Consider the following 17169-nt stretch of genomic DNA (forward strand, 5'->3'; position numbering starts at 1 on the left):
GGGGTTCAGTAATTATTTGTGAAACTGAATTGAAAGCTGATGATAAAATCCTTTGATGATACTCACTGGACTTTATATCTTCATTACTTTAATTCCTTATTTGCATTTTAAACAAATCTTAAATACTGTGGAATAGACTGGATAAGCAGAGCCCATTAGAAACAAAGAGGCTTCTGGGAAGTATAACTTTTCCCAGATTGAAGGAGGGATTGAAAGATTATGGAACAGAGAAGCCACATAGGACATGTAAAGCCAGGGAATTTTTGCTTTCTGTGGAGATGGGAAGGGTCCAGCTGCTAACTGCACCAGTGGTAAGCTGATTGCAAGTGAAGGACACTGCTACCCAGAACTCAATATCATAATTGATGGAGCCTTGTCTACTGAATTGATTCATTTAAGGAGTAATCTGCTCATAAAGGATTTGCTGTTTGCTTGGATAGACCTCCTTTTTGCATTGTGGGAGAAGGTGAAATTATTCCCTCTTTACTACTTTCCTTTGTCTCATTTCTACCTGGCTAACTGTCATTGCTGCTCTAGCTAAACTTTGTTTACTTGCTATTTAGACTTTTATAAGGGGTTTTGTCTTCAGATATGGATAAGGGGATTTTTGTTATATTCTGAGTGATTGTTTTCTGTAAAGGAATGGATCACTTTTTTTTCTACCACAAGAGAGGAAAAATCAAAAAAGAACCTGAGTCCTTTTTTTTTTTCGATTTTACTCTCAGACTCCCTCACTGTACAAGGTAAGGTTTCATAAGCACGACCTTGATGAAATGGAACATAGCATTCCAATGTTCAATAAACCCAAAAATGCAAACTGCTAGGAAAAGAACTCTCTACTTGACAAAAATTAAAAGGAAAACCGGAATATGGTTTGATATAATTAAGTTTAAATGAATATTTCACACTTTGGACCATAATAAGCTCCAAATGGATATGTGAGCTAAATACAAAAAGTCATATAATAAAAAATAATTTTTTAAAAAGAGAATGAAAGGAAACACTTTCCATAAATATGGATGGGGGGAATTCTTAACCAAAGAATAAAGGTGACAATTTCTGATTCTATAAAATTAAAAATGTTTTGTACAAGCAAAATCATTCTTAGCAGAATAAGAAGATGAATTGTTGAATGGAAAAATAAATTGTAGGAAATATGTTCAATAAAAGTGTGCTATCCAAGATGCATAGAAAATTCACATAAGTATGCTAAGACCCATAGACATTGTCCCATAATAGACAGATGATTAAAAGTTATGATCAAACAAAATAGTTTAAAAAAAGAAGACTGATAAACTATTAACCACAATATGAAAGAATACTTCAAATAATGAGTATTATATATTTTTTTTGACCTCGACTTATGATTTCACTGGTAAAGAGAACTTCAAGTATGGAAACTCCTTTTACCACTGCATATTAGCAACTATTTAGCAATTTAAAATCTTAGAAATTTGCCTGGAAGCACAGTGGATGGGGGGAAATTCTTTTTTTTTTTTTTTTGGTGAGGCAATGGGGGTTAAGTGACTTGCCAGGGTCACACAGCTAGTAAGTGTCTGAGGCTGGATTTGAACTCAGGTACTCCTGAATCCAGGACCAGTGTTTTATCCACTGTGCCACCTAGCTGCTCTGGGAAAATTCTTAACCAAACAAAGAATAAAGGTGACAATTTCTGATTCTGTAAAATTAAAAATCTGTTGTACAAACTTGCCAGGGTCACACAAATGGTATATGTAAGAAACAGGATTTGAATCCAGGTCTCTCTGACAGAGGACAGCTACTAACTACCCCATGAAAATTCAAACAATTCTTTTGTGCTGTTGTACCACTCAAATTGTCAAAGATGGAAAAAAAATATTTAGAAAGTCAATTTTAAAGGATCTTGGGAAAACAAGTACATTAATATATTGTTTATAGAGCTATTAATTCATATAAACTTTGTGGGAAAACAATTGCAATTATGTGGTGAATCACTAAGCTGTTCATATCTCTCAACCCAGGGATCTCACCAGTGAACATATATACCAAAGTTTTCATATATATAAATGTATGTATGCACATTTGCATATGTATGGCTATATGGATCTCTACATATGCATATATGTATATATGCTTGTGTAAACAATCACATATTATATATATATATGTATGTATGTATAAACAATTTTGTGATAACAAAAAGAGGAGAAAAAATGGGTTCCAGGAAATAAAAGAAGAAAAAAGGGAACAATTAGTATTCTCCAATAAGAAATGATTACTATGCAGAATTTGGAGAAAGATGATTAATAAGACCAAATGGCATTGCTATACAGTAGTCTGATTCTAAACATGGAAAAAGTCCCATTTCCTGGGCATTCCAACTCTCAACCTGGTACTTATGTGCTCCACTCTGCTCTGGAGGGACTGCTGGAGAATGATAAGCTCTTAATCATTTTCAGAGAATAAATAGCCTTCTAACTCTCAACTCCTCTCTTTGGATAGACACTGATAGAATCTTCCTAGTTTAAAGAGGGGCAGCAAATGTGGATCATCTAATCAAAAGGAGAGACTGAGCCTCCGCCCATATGAATCCTCACATTCCCAAAATCTGCTGTTATATTCACAAGTCCTAGTTAGGTGACCTTTGCATAATGGAGATGATCCCTTATGGGAATAGACATGAATAACTGCATGAAGTGTTTATAGAAAGCAATAAGAAGAATTTTATATGCATTTATGTATATATACATGTATATACACATACATATATACATATACATATACATACACACACACTCCAAGAACTGTATCAAGTCACTCTCTGTCTCTTCCAATCAACAGTCAAACATGGCTATTCTTTTCTCTCCATTTGCCTCCACAAACAGGGGAGAGGAATGAGGGCAATACTCATGAGAAGATATTTATGAACTAATGCAGAGAAAAGTAAGCATACTTGGAAGAACAATACACACACACACACATATAATAAAGTAATGCAAATAGAAACAATACAAAAAGGTAGTTGGAGCTAATTATAAGAGATCAAATTAAATCTTGGAGAGAAGATGAAAAAAAAATACCAGTGCCTTGTTTTTTAAAAGAGGTAGGAGACTATAGATACAGAATGTTGTACTCCCTGTCAGAAGCAGTCATTGTAATAGTTAATTTTGCTTAGCTAGTTTTCTTTATTTCAAAGAAATCTTTAGTGAAGTGGAGGGAGGAGGGCACATGGGGAAACCTAGTGTCAAAACAAAAGGCAGAAATAAAAATTATGCAAATCAATTACTTCCTTAAGTTCAGGGGCAAAGTATGAAATACAAAAGCAGTAAATTGATAAAGAATAGTTGGCTCTGTTTTTAGTTCAATGTCTGATAGACTGATGGACAATTCTCTTCATCTCTAACAAGAAGAAAAATAGAGGGTCAGAATTCACATGTGGTTACTGATTCAAGGTGAGATTCCTTTTATTTTTTTTCCCTAGGGGAAAAAAGACAAGGTGGGAGAAGGGAATAAGGGTAAGGCTTTGGTCAGGATGGTGGGACCAAGTGGTTAAGATGAGGAATCCACCTTCCAAAATTCCATTTTAAAAAATTAGGTAAAATAAGACAGTTAAACAGTGATGTATGTTTAACAATTGATTCCCAGGGCGGGCAGGGGGAGAAATGGACCCAATACACTTTTTTTTTTAATTTTTTTTTTTTTTAGTGAGGCAATTGGGGTTAAGTGACTTGCCCAGGGTCACACAGCTAGTAAGTCTTAAGTGTCTGAGGCCAGATTTGAACTCAGGTACTCCTGAATCCAGGGCCAGTGCTTTATCCACTGCACCATCTAGCTGCCCCCCCAATACACTTTTAAATTTAAACTATATTATAGTTTTTTCAATCATTTAAATAATTCAGGCCATCAAAATGACAATAAATCAAGCCCTGATTTGATGAACTAAGGTGTAAATTCTCACACTGAAAATTGGACAATAGCTTTCATGAGCCAGTTTGAACCCTGAAAATGAACCAGTTTATTTGGCATTGCTTGATTTAAGGGTGGAACTGAGAATAGAACTAGGACCCTAGCCCTGCTGGGCAGTATGAGGGTGATGGTAGAGAAAACATATACCTTATACAAATGCCACAAAAACATAGCAACTTTTATACGTTGTAGAAGTAAGAATCTGCATTCGGAACTAGGTTTTTTCCTGATTATTTCTGTTTCCTAACACTACATGGTCACAGTACTTTTTTGTTGTTGGTTTTTGTTTTTTGTTTTTTGTGGGGCAATGGGGGTTAAGTGACTTGCCCAGGGTCACACAGCTAGTAAGTGTCAAGTGTCTGAGGCCGGATTTGAACTCAGGTATTCCTGAATCCAGGGCCGGTGCTTTATCCACTGCGCCACCTAGCCACCCCCCACAGTACTTTTTAACATGCATCGTAAAATAAAATCAAAATTTTAAAAAATGACTCCTAAAGTACTTCTATGAAGGGAGAAAATGTAGCTGAAGGGTTTGAGGTAATTGAAGTAAAATTGTTTATGGAGCTAAATTGCAACAGAATTCATGTGAAAACCTTAGCCAAAGAATTCATTTCTTATAGTCTGAATTTCATCTACTTTCACCAAACCAATCCAAATGATTTCTGGACAAATGGATCCAGAGTCACATGATTTATCTCCCTTGAAGGAGCTTAGGATAACTTAGTGTAGTCATTTCTCATTCTCACAGGTACATAGAATGATGATCGCTATCCCACAGTAGAGAGAATACTTGAAGTCATGAGTGTAGGTTCAATTCAGTTCAATTCAATTCGATAAAATTTTACTGAGTGCCTTCAATGTGCCAAATGCTGTGAGGGGCTCTGAAGATGCAGAGGAAAATATAAACAATTCCTTCCCTCAAGGGGCTTATGTATAATAAGGGGTGTATAATAAAACATAAGTAAATACAAACTACTAATAAATTTGATGCCAGTGGGAGCTGGTTAGGACACCCCAGATCAAATCACTTCCACCTTCTCTAGCCTAAGTGATATAATCACAGGAAGTAGGTGTCAAATAACATAGAAAATAGGACGTTAAGGTTTTAAAGGAGGGTTTAGCGACTTTGGTATTACCTGCTTTTGGAAAATATGAAAAAGTCTTCAGTCAAGCTTGATGGAAGGACATCTGGCCAGGCTGACCTCTAAAAAGCTAGCTTTCTCCTCTTCAATCAGTCAAGGCAGAAAAGCTCAAGAAGTGTGAGTGAGCCATGTCAGGCTATGAAAAAGTTAAGCTATGGAAGAAGCCACTGAAAGGATCTCTACCAGTGGGGAATGGGAGAGGGGAGATTTCTATCTCCTACCCTCCCTCATGGACACTCAGATATTTTCATCAGAGTCTTTTCCCCAGTGGGAGATAGTATGCAGGAGGGAGCAGAGGTACTTATTGAAAGAAACTCTGAGGAATAAGAGAGACTTATTCCTGGAAGTATGGAGTCCAGGGAACTCAGCTGAGCAAACCCAGTGGAGATACTGCAATCAGGGCATTGTAGCGTGGGGCAGTCCAAGAGATAGGACAATTGGGCCCTGCAGTGCCAAAGCAATGGATTGTCTTCATCATGGGTTCCTTGTGTACCTCACTCCCAATATTCTCTATGAGCTCACTTTTGGAACTGATACTGTGTGCATTAGTGAGAGAATATGCCTAGGTTTATGGGGGAGTAATGTTTTGTAGCTACTGTTCCTACTATGACATCTTAGACAATGCTTTTGCTTTGAGTTAATTGTGTCTACAGGCTATTAAAAGTAAATTCATGTGGGTTCATGAGTTATAGTTTTAGATTCCAAATCCACAAACTATTTTGAGCCCCAGATAGTTACTTCCTGGTCTCCAACCTCCAACTTGCAACTGTAAGCCTAAAGGAGAAACTACACAAAATAAGAAAATTTTTAAAAAGTTAACAATGGGGGCAGCTAGGTGGCGCAGTGGATAGAGCACTGGCCCTGGATTCAGGAGGACCTGAGTTCGAATCTGACCTCAGACACTTACTAGCTGTGTGACCCTAGGCAAATCACTTAACCCCAATTGACTCACCAAAAAAAAAAAAAAGTCAAAAACCAAAAACAACAAAAAGTTAACAAGGGAAAGAGGGTTAGAAGAGACCCTGTCTTAGCACTAGTATTTGAACTGTGCCTTAAAGGGAGGTAGGAATTCCAAAAAGTGAAGGGGAGGATGCAGAACCTATCAAGCACTGGGATGGACCCATGAAAATTCAGAGGCAGGACAAACAAAGGTGTCAAGCAAGTAGCCTAAGGCCCACGTGGGACCCATAGCACTCTCAAGTGTGGCCTGAATTACATTAAAATGTAATTGGGAGGGGCAGCTAGGTGGTGCAGTGGATAAAGCACCAGCACTGGATTCAGGAGGACCTGAGTTCAAAGCCAGCCTCAGACACTTGACACTTACTAGTTGTGTGACCCTGGACAAGTCACTTAACCCCTATTGCCCTGCAAAAAATGTAATTTGGAAATATTTAGCAACATAAATAAAAATATAAGAAAACGAAGAAAATATTACATCTTAAAACTAAGCCTACATGGATCATGATGGATCATTTAGTGGTCCCCATTTCCATATGAGTTTGATACTTCTTGATGCAATGTATATATGAAAGAGCAAGTAAGGTAGTGTAGAGTATATCAATAATATGAAAAACCACCTGGAAAGATAGATTGGAGCAAGACTAGGAAAGACTTCAAGTGATAAACGGTAGTTTATAATTTATGTTAGTGGTAATAGGAAATAATGTAGAGCCAAAGAATGACATGGTCAAACCTATACATGTCAGGGATATGAGTTTGGCAGAGGATGGTTAGAGAGTGGGGAGAGGAGAGGCAGGGAGCCCATTTATGAGCTTATTATAATAGTCCAGAAGAGGGGTGATGAGGACTTAAAGAGTCATGACTACACGAATTGGGGATAAAGTTGTCAGTGCTATTATAAAGGTGTGTACAATTGCTTTTTTTTTTTTTTTTTTTTTTTTTTTTTTTTTTTTAGTGAGGCAATTGGGGTTAAGTGACTTGCCTAGGGTCACACAGCTAGCAAGTATCAAGTGTCTGAGGCCGGATTTTGAACTCAGGTACTCCTGACTCCAGGGCCGGTGCTCTATCCACTGTGCCATCTAGCTGCCCCTACAATTGCTTCTTTATGGGGGGATGCTATGTGTGATTACTATCATCTCTATGTATGTGGCTTACAAATTTGTATAATTTAGCCCCATTTCCTCCCTTGGACTTCAGTTCTGTATCACCAATTACCTACTGGACATTTTAAACTGGATGCTCCAAAGATGTATTGAACTCAGCATGTCTCCAACAGAACTCATTATCTTTTCCCACAACTCATCCCCTCCAAACTTCCCCATTTCTTTTGAAGGCTGGACTATTTTCCAACTTCTCAGGTTTACATCCTCAATGTTATCCTCTATTTCTCCTCGCACCTCACACCACATGCTTGATGATTTGTCAACACTTTTCTTTTATACCTTCAAAACATCTATTGCATCCAACTTTTATATGACATAGTCACCATCTTAGTTCAAACCCTCATGATATCCCACCTAGATTATTGCAATGATTTCATGATGGATATCCTTGATTCAAGTCCATACTTTCCCACTCCAAGCCCATTCCCACTCCATACACTCTCCTTATGGATGTCAAAGATATTATCCTGAAGTTCGGTTCCTTTCTTCTCCCACATGATATTCCATCTCCCATCTTTACACTGCCCATCCCTCATGTCTGAAATGCATACCCTTCTCTCATTTTCCTCTTCACCTCCTAACATCCATCTCTTCCTGCAAGGTAAAATTCAAGTACCTCCTGTTTAAAACCTTTCCAGACCCTTCCCAGCCCTCCCCCAACTGCTAGTCCCCTGTTTTCTCAATTGTCTTATATTTAGCTAGCTTGCATTTATTTTGTATTTTATACATATAGTACATCATACATACATACATTATACATGGTACTTGTCTCCCCATTAGAATGTATACTTCTTGAGAGGAGGGATTGTTTTATTCTTTGTATTTGTATGCATGGTCATACATAGGTGGCACAGGGGATAGAGGGACTGGAGTTGGAAGTCAGAAAGACTAATCTTCCTGAGTTCAAATATGTGCTCAGACACTAACTTTAGGACCTGGGCAAGTCATTGAACCTTGTTTGCCTCAGTTTCCTCATCTGCAAAAATGAGCTGGAGAAGGCAAAGGCAAACCATACCAGCATTTTTGCCAAGAAAATTTAAATGGGGTCACTGAGAGTTAGACACAGCTGAAAAGACTGAACAACAACAATTATAACAACAAAGTTGACAGTGCCTGGCACTTAGTAGATGCTTAGTAAATATTTATTGATAGATGGATTGATGCCAAATTATTTAAAGGGATTCCCAATCTGGGATCTATATATTTTCTTCTAAAAATTGTAAACTATTTCAGTATAATTTTTTATGTATTTAAAATGAAGGGGTTGGGGGTAGCTAGGTGGTGCAATGGATAGAGCACTGGCCCTGGAATCAGGAGGACCTGAGTTCAAATCCAGCCTCAGACAGTTGACAACAGCTGTGTGACCCTGGGCAAGTTACTTAACCCTCATTGCCCCACCAAAAAAAATGAAGGGGTCTATAGTTTTTATTGAACTGTTAGAAGCATCCATGGCAGATGGATGAGAGAGAAAGAGAAGGGAGTGGGAGAGGGAGAGGGGGAAGATGAGAGAGAGAGGGGGAGGAAGAGAGAGAAGGGAGAGAGAGAGAGAGAGAGAGAGAGAGAGAGAGAGAGAGGGGGGGGGGGGGGGGGAGAGAGAGAGGGAGAGGGAGAGGGAGAGGGAGAGGGAGAGGGAGAGGGAGAGGGAGAGGGAGAGAGAGAGAGAGAGAGAGAGAGAGAGAGAGAGAGAGAGAGAGAGAGAGAGAGAGAGAAAAGAGGAGAGGAGAGGAGAGGAGAGGAGAGGAGAGGAGAGGAAAAGGAATAAGCCTTTCTCTAAACCCTTTTAGTTTTTCTGTAGCAGATGTTAATAAGCACTGAATCCCACCTGAAACAAAATCAACAAGTAATTGTGAGTCTCATAGTTTCCTTTCCTTTATTCATTAAAGACTACTCTAATTAGATACAAAGTTGGATCCCAACCATTAATAATAAAATAATGATACCTTGGCTATCAACCAAGAAGTTGTAAACCAAACATGTTGCTGTATTTTCAGAATAAAAAAGGATTCTTTAGTAGCTAAGACAGAAAGGAGAAGCACCCCTACCCTCACCCTCCTTGTGTCTACACTAGCCCTCTATGACAGGTGCATATAGCTCTGGAGAAGCACTTCACACTAGCACACTATTTGTCTTGGAAGATGAGAATGAGAGAATACAGGAGGGAACACTAGCCTCTTCCCCATGCCCTGACTTTGGGTTGTCCTATTGCTTTTTTACCTTCTTTCTTCCCCAGGGAGTATAGACCTGTGTTCAATTGGCCCCTCCCCCATGTTCCCTTTAATTATAGAATTCTCCCAAACTGATGAATCTTGTGTATCAGTTTTTCAGGCTAGCCATTTTCACATAATCCCCAATGACACCTAAGAGGGTGGCTGTGAGGCCTCATTGGATGTTAGGAAGGCATTGTGAAACTTTCTTTTGTGTGGTGTCATAAAAGCTTGAGGTTCTCTTGCATTGTGCAGTGGTCCTGTGAATAAGAATACGCTTTTTCCAGAAGCAGCCTGGCAATTCCAAGGCTTAATTAGGGCTATCAAGCATCCCTCTTCTCACAACAAATGGAGAGTACAAGAAAAGCTCAGAGAAGCAGCATTCTCTTTCTTTTTGATTTTTTTTTTGAGTTTTGCAAGACCTCCTAGATATTTTGATGAGCAATCAGGGATTTTAGTAGCAGTTTAATATTTCCCTTCAGTCTGCCTTCATTCCTGTTGATTTTTTGGGGGGGCATTGTAAGAGGTTTAAAAGTTATAAATAAAACATAAAAATTAATAAAATAAAGGATCAGAGCATGTTAGACTCTTTGAAGTTCTGGCCAGGTCTGATTTTCCTGGGGATGCCAAGAATAAATGTCCAAGAAAATAATTATTTTTAGGAAATTATCATGGTACAACACTTTTTTTTCCACTTGTTTATCAGCTTGGAACAGATGTATTTTTTTTTCCTCAAGTGATATTGTTCTACCACATCTAATTCTTTCAACCTCTGTTAAGGTGACTGTGGATAAAAGTGAAATTTTATTACTACTTCATACTAGATATCATTACTTGGAGCAGTTGGCATAGCTCAGTGGCTTAAGTTATATCTTGGAAATATGGATTTGGGAGGCCTAATCCTTCAACTGCTTTGTACTACCACTTGACCTTGAATGATTGTTCTGTCTCGATACTTGGGGGAAAAAAGAAATAAACAATGGATTCTAACCAATTGATGAGCTCAATCCAGATGATTTAATAAACAACAATCTTAGCCGGTCACCTCCCTTGTGCTGGGTTGGCATTGTAACAAATAAAATCATTAGGACACACAAGGAGTCAATATTCATTTTTATTTTGCAAATGTGTTCTAATTCCCAGTCATTTAACCTACTTCCCTTACTGTGCACACTGACCCTCCCACATGTTCCCTCATGGTTACATAGGCTAGGAGATGAACTCTGGCCAACTTCTCAGAAGGCAGTGTTCACCACTACATCATGCTATTTCAAAAAAAAATAGGTAATCAGTAAATATTTTTTAACTGACTGAACTCTGGTAGTAGGACATGAAGGTTGATGAAATTACAGCAGGTGGCTAGAACAGCTGTTCTATAAGAGGTATAAGGGTCAGAGGTGAACTGATTGCCTTCTAGACTGGATTTAGCTTGAAGGATTGAAAACTTTCTTTGATGGTATGTGAATTAGACATTCCTGATGCTCCTATTTTTACCATTACTGATTTCAACTGCCTTCTTACTTGGAATTTTAACCACAAGAAACTTTACTTTAAAATAATTTTACATTGTACAATTAGGCCATTTCTTGGTCATAAATGTATATATTATCTCTTCCTGACAGCAGAGATCACTTCATTCTATGTCTTTGTGACCTCCGGGCCTAGTGCAGTATAGTACATAGTAGGCACTAAATAAATTCATGTTGATTGACTGATGCAGCACATCTGTGATTGTAACCCTAGAATCTAAATATGGAAAGGCTATGGGAAAGCAGATACTCTAATTTACTGCTGGTGGAGTGGTGAGCTAGTTCAACCATTCAGAAAAGCAATTTCAAATTATGCTCCCAAAGTTATTAAACTGTGCATGCCCTTTGACCTAGAAATACTGCCAAAGAAAGGATGGAACCAAAACAGCAGAGGAAAGGCAGTGACTTGCCTGAGCTCTCCCCAAGACCCCTTCAAATACTGTCAAATAATACCATAAAACAGTTCCTAGAGCAGCAGAACCCACAAAATGACGGGGTGAAATAATTTTCCAGCCAAAAACAATTTAGAAGGTTGGCAGGGTGAGTGTGGAGCACAGTCCAGTGCAGGCCACACCAGCACAGATCCAACCCCAGCTCAGACCAAGCCCCAGGAAAACCAGGAGCAGGACTGGGGAGCCTCTGAATCAGTGGCAGAACTCAGCCTACAGATGGCAAGGAGGTTGAACAATTGGCCAGAAGGAGATTACAGGGATCTTTTTGCTAGTGCTGGGGCAGGACTCTGTTGTTTTGCCCATACTCAGATCCAGGTCACAGTCTTGGGCAGCAGTCCCAGGCAGAGGAGGAGAACAAGCACACAAGAGCTTATAGCTATAGTGGAACAGGATTCTGTTCATAGTTTCAGGGAAGAAAAGCAGGCCTGTGGCTGCTTGCAGACCAGAGCACAGGCCAGGATAGTAGTAAACACACCTCTCCTTAAATCATAACACCTTGGAAGAAGTAAAGACTTACAAATTCCTAGAAGTATCTCTAAAAACAACTGCACAAACCCCTTGAAACTTGGGATAGTGCATCCTCCACACTGGAAAAGCAGTGCCCCACTTTAACAAGGAGTTAAAAGTCAAGAAATAAGCTGGGGAAATGAGCAAACAGAAAAAAATGCTGACCCTAGAAAGTTTCTTTGGTGACAAGGAAGATCAAAATACACTCTCAGAAGAAGATAACAAAGTCAAAGCTCCTATATTTAAAGCTTCCAAAACATATGAATTTGTCTTAGGCCATAGAAGAGCTCAAATAGGACTTTGACAATAAAGTAAGAGAGATAACAAAATAGAAAGAAATGAGGGTGATGTAAGAAAATCATGGGAAAAAGTAAACAGCTTGGTAAAGGATACATAAAAAAAAAAAACCTGAAGAAAATAACACCTTAAAAAGAGACTGGGCCAAATGGTAAAAGGTACAAAAAATCAATGAGGAAAAGAACTCCTTGAAAAGCTGAATTGGCCATATGGAAAAGGAGGTACAAAAGCTCTCTGAAGAAAATAACTCCTTAAAAATTAGGATTGAGAAAATGGAAGCTAATGACTTTATGAGAAATCAAGAAACAATAAAGCAAAACAAAAAGAATGAAAAAATAGAAGGCAATTTGACATATCTCATTGGAAAAACAACTGACTTCAAAAATAGATCTAGGAGAGATAATCTGAAAATTACTGGACTATCTGAGAGCCATGATAAAAAAAAATAGAGCCTAGACTTAATATTCCAAGAAATTATCAGGGGAAATTGACCTGATAATATAGAATCAGAAGGTAAAATAGAAATGGAAAGACTCCACCGATCACCTCCTGAAAGAGATCTCCAAATGAAAACTTCCAGGAATATTATAGGCAAATTCCAGAGCTCTCAGGTCAAGGATAAAATATTCTAAGCAGCCAGAAAGAAACAATTTGAGTATTATGGAGTCATAGTCAGTCTGACCAAGATCTAGCAGCTTCTATATTAAAGGATCAAAAGGCTTGGAATATGATATTCCAGAGGGCAAAGGAACTGGGATTACAACCAAGAATCACCCACTCATCAAAACTGTGTATAATCCTTCAGGGGAAAAATGGGAATTCAATGAAAGAGAGGACTTTCAGGCATTCATGATGAAAAGACCTGAGCTGAATAGAAAATTTGCCTTTCAAATACAAGAACCTAGAGAAGCATAAAAAGTTAAAGAGGAAAAAGAAACCAGAAGGGATATTGGAAAGGTTAAACTGTTTATATTCCTACATGGGAAGATGATACTTGTAACTCATAAGAACTTTCTCATTATCAGGGCAGCTGGATGTAGGATATTTAGATAGAAGGCACAGGTATGAGCAGAATATGACAGGATGATATCTTTAAAAAAATAAAATTGAGGTGTGAGAGGAATTCACTGGGAGAAAGGGAAAAGGGAGGTAGAATGGGGTAAATTATCTTGCATAAAAGAAGCAAGAAAAAGGTTATACAGTGGAGTGGAAGATGAGGGAGGTGCTGGGGAGTGAGTGAATCTTACTCTCATCAGAATTGTCTCAAAGAGGGAATAACATACACACTCAACTGGGTATAGTAATATAACTTACCCTGCAGGGAAGTAGGAGGGGAAGGGGATAAGGGAGTGGGAGTTGATAGAAGGGAGGGCAGATCAAGGGAGGGGGCAGTCAGAAGAAAAACACTTTTGAAGAGAGAGAGGGTGAAAGAGTAAATGTAAAGGGGAAGGAATAGGATGGAGGGAAATACAATTTGCAATAGTAACTGTTAAAAAATTTTGAAGCAAGTTTGTCTGACAGGACTCATTTCTCAAAGACATAGAGCCATTCCCCAATTGATAGATGATCAAAAGATATGAAGTTTTAAAATGAAATAATCAAAGCTACCGTTAGTCAGTTGTGCGGTGACTCTCTGGAAACTGAACCAAAACTATTCCTTAACTTGATGCTTGACTTATTTCATTATTAATTCTCAATCAAATGATATATCTTTATGTTTCTTCATAAATTAATAGAAATGCACAAACTCATTAAATAATCAATTTGGCTCTAAGCCCACATCCAAGTTTTTTAAATAAATGAGATAATCCTTCCACCACCACCCCCCATACATTTTTTCCTGTTCTTTATCCATTTGGAATCCCTTTGTCTCACTGGCTTAAATAAAAATAAATGGTACTGGCTGTTCAGTTTACCAAAAATGTAACAAAAATATAAAGACATTTTAAAATATTTAAAAAATATAAGTCACACTGCAAAAATTACCTCAAACATCAACTTAAAATTCTGATTTGTCCTAAACTCGGGAATCACAGACCCACCATTCTGGGATTTTATTAGTATAGGGAAACCCTATGTGAAGAAACACCTCTGATAATGTGAATTGATATCTTCTCTGCCACTTAATATTCTTAGAGAGTTGGTCAGAGCACTGATAGGACAGCTATCAATTTGTACAGGGTCACTCAGCCCATATATATGAGCAGTGGGGCTTAGACCTAGATCTTCCTGATTCTGAGATAGTCTGTCCACCAAGCTATCCTGTTTCTGTGTAAATTCAAAGAAACAGGGATGGTGGAAGGGGAGAGTCTTCATATAAAAAGTGATACTTGTTTTGGGTTTTGAAAAAAACAAAATTCCTCTGAAGAGATCCTAAGATGTAAAGTTTATGAGGGAGTGCATTCCAGGCATGGATTGCAAATAGTGCAAAGGCAAAGATGGAAAGTGGAGTGTGTGAGGAACAGTAAGAATATCACTTAGGTTAGATCATATAATTCCTGAAGGGGAGTTATGTGTAATTAAGTTACAAAGATATATTGGTACTAGGTTGTGAACAGCTTTTAAAAATTCAAAGCAGGGGAATTTATATTTGATTTCAAAGTGGGCAATTGAAATTTATTGAGTAGAGCAATGGTTTGATCAGGCCCATGTTTTAAGAAAATCATTTTGGCAGTTGTGGATTGACTAGGGAAGAGAACTGAGTTGAGGAAGCCAATGAAGCTCCCATTGCAATGGTGCAGGCAAGAAGTAATGAGGTACTGCATGGGAATGGTGGCAGTCTCTTTTCTGATTAGATTGCTGTCCTGTGAATCAAATGGAGACAGATTTAAGAAATATTTTTGAGAAAAGACCTATAGGACTTTGCAAATGCTTAGATATGTGGGGTGGAGGGAGAATGAGGTATCAAGGAAGTCAAAATGGAACCACATAAATCTAGAATGCAAAGAGTAACTAGAGTAGATAAATGTGTACTGGTGTGAGACGTAATATGATTTATTAAAAATAAGAGTATTTGATTATTTTCCAGTTACATGTAGAGATAGCTTTCAACATTTGTTTACATAAAATTTCCAATTTAAAAATTATCTCCCTCCCTCTCCCCTCCCCCAAACAGCAGGCAATCCGATATAGGTTTCATATATACATATATATATATATATATATATATATATATATATATATATACACACACACACATTTACATACACATAACAACATTAAACATATTTCTGCATCAGTCATGCTATAAGAGAAGAATAAGAGTAATAAGGAAAAACCTCAAAATAGACAAACAACAGCACCAAAAACAAACGAAATAGTATGGTTCAATCAGCATCCATATTCCATAGTTCTTTTTTTTTTCTTCTGGATTTGGAGAGCCTTTTCCATCATGAGTCCCCTGGAACTCTCTTGTACCATTGTATTGATGAGAAGAATTTTTAAAGGACCACTTATAAAACCATAAAAAGTTATACAAAAGGCTAATGGGGGAAAAGTAGATCTCACAGTTATCCTCAAAGGGACAAATAAGAAAACATCAGCAACTAACAACACAATTGCCTACTTCCCCACATCTGCAAAATCATTGTTAGTACAATCTACACCTGCCTTCAAGGCATTCCTGATAAAAATTTGTGAATGGAAGAGATGGGCTTTTTTAAAGCCATATATTATAGGAGGTTAAATGTTAATAGTCACACAATTGACTGAAAGGGCTAGAATAGTAGATTACAAAGTAATGCTGTTGCTGTTTTTCTTTCATTTTCAAAGAGGACCAATGACATCAGAGGTGATGTCTTGATTTGTGTGTGAACTGGATTTAAGTGAGGTAGACATACAAAATAGTCAGCTTTGCTCTCTCTTCCTGAGTCCTTGAAGTTCAGTGGTGGGACAAAAATGAAGACAACTGATGATGACCCAGAATACAGTGGATGACCTTGGCATCTCCCATGTCTGACCAAGTTCTAAGGGTTCCACAGTGCCTGCTCCAGCTACTGGTGTATTTTTGTCCTGTGGCCTGAACTCTTCAGAGCTCAAGTTCTTTGCTGGCTTCTTGGTGTCTTCTCTCTCTCTCTTCTCCTTCTTGGGGGCAACAAGACAGACTTGCAGTGGTAGTCTAGGAGGAACTGGAAGTCAAGAAATCCTAAAATAAGCAAGCACAGCAACAGAGGAAAGAGAGAGAGGTGAGAGGCAGTGCTGCCAGAGGACTTGGCCAAGATTCAAATAAAATGATGCCAGTTCTGCATCCCTGTACCCAAGATACTCCAAATTATTTGATAGATTGAAAGAAAATGAAGAAATTCCCCCACCACCAGGAAGCCAGGACCCAGGTGAATGTGTTGCCACTGCCTCCTTTCCCCACCTGGCACAGTTCTGTCAGGGCATGGTACCTAAGATCCAAAGGAGCTTCCTGACATCAGGGAAGATGGAAACTTATTAGCCAAATTTAAGTAAAACATGATTGATGAATGGGATTGTAAAATAAGCACCATGATTTTAGTAAGTGAAACCTATGTTGCACTTCTGTTTGGATCAATGTCTCTTTGGGGATTATCTTTTTCAGTCATGACAACCATTAAAAATAAGTACTGAAGCAAATGAAACTTTGAATAAACATTTGGATTGTTGTATCACAAAGTATTAAACCAATAGTTTCAAAAATAAAAAAGAATATTCAATTTCATTGCCTTCACTAAAGGTATGATTAATGTGAGGGCAAAAATAGTTTTGTACTTTAGAAAATAAAACAATATCCAAAAATATTTCATTTTAATCTTAGCCTACCAGTTAGTTTTAACATATATTTTATAGAAGGTATAATATACCAGTACATGTAAATTTCATTTCTAAGTGAATAGATATATCAGAAATGGGAATAATTTTTCTTAATGATACAGGTGTGTGTTCACTAATCTAGGGAATATAAGATTCTTTTGTGTTTATTATTTAAAAAAAGATTTAGTGGAACA

The sequence above is a fragment of the Dromiciops gliroides genome, chromosome 6, assembly GCF_019393635.1.
Source record: "Dromiciops gliroides isolate mDroGli1 chromosome 6, mDroGli1.pri, whole genome shotgun sequence".
NCBI lineage: Eukaryota > Metazoa > Chordata > Mammalia > Microbiotheria > Microbiotheriidae > Dromiciops > Dromiciops gliroides.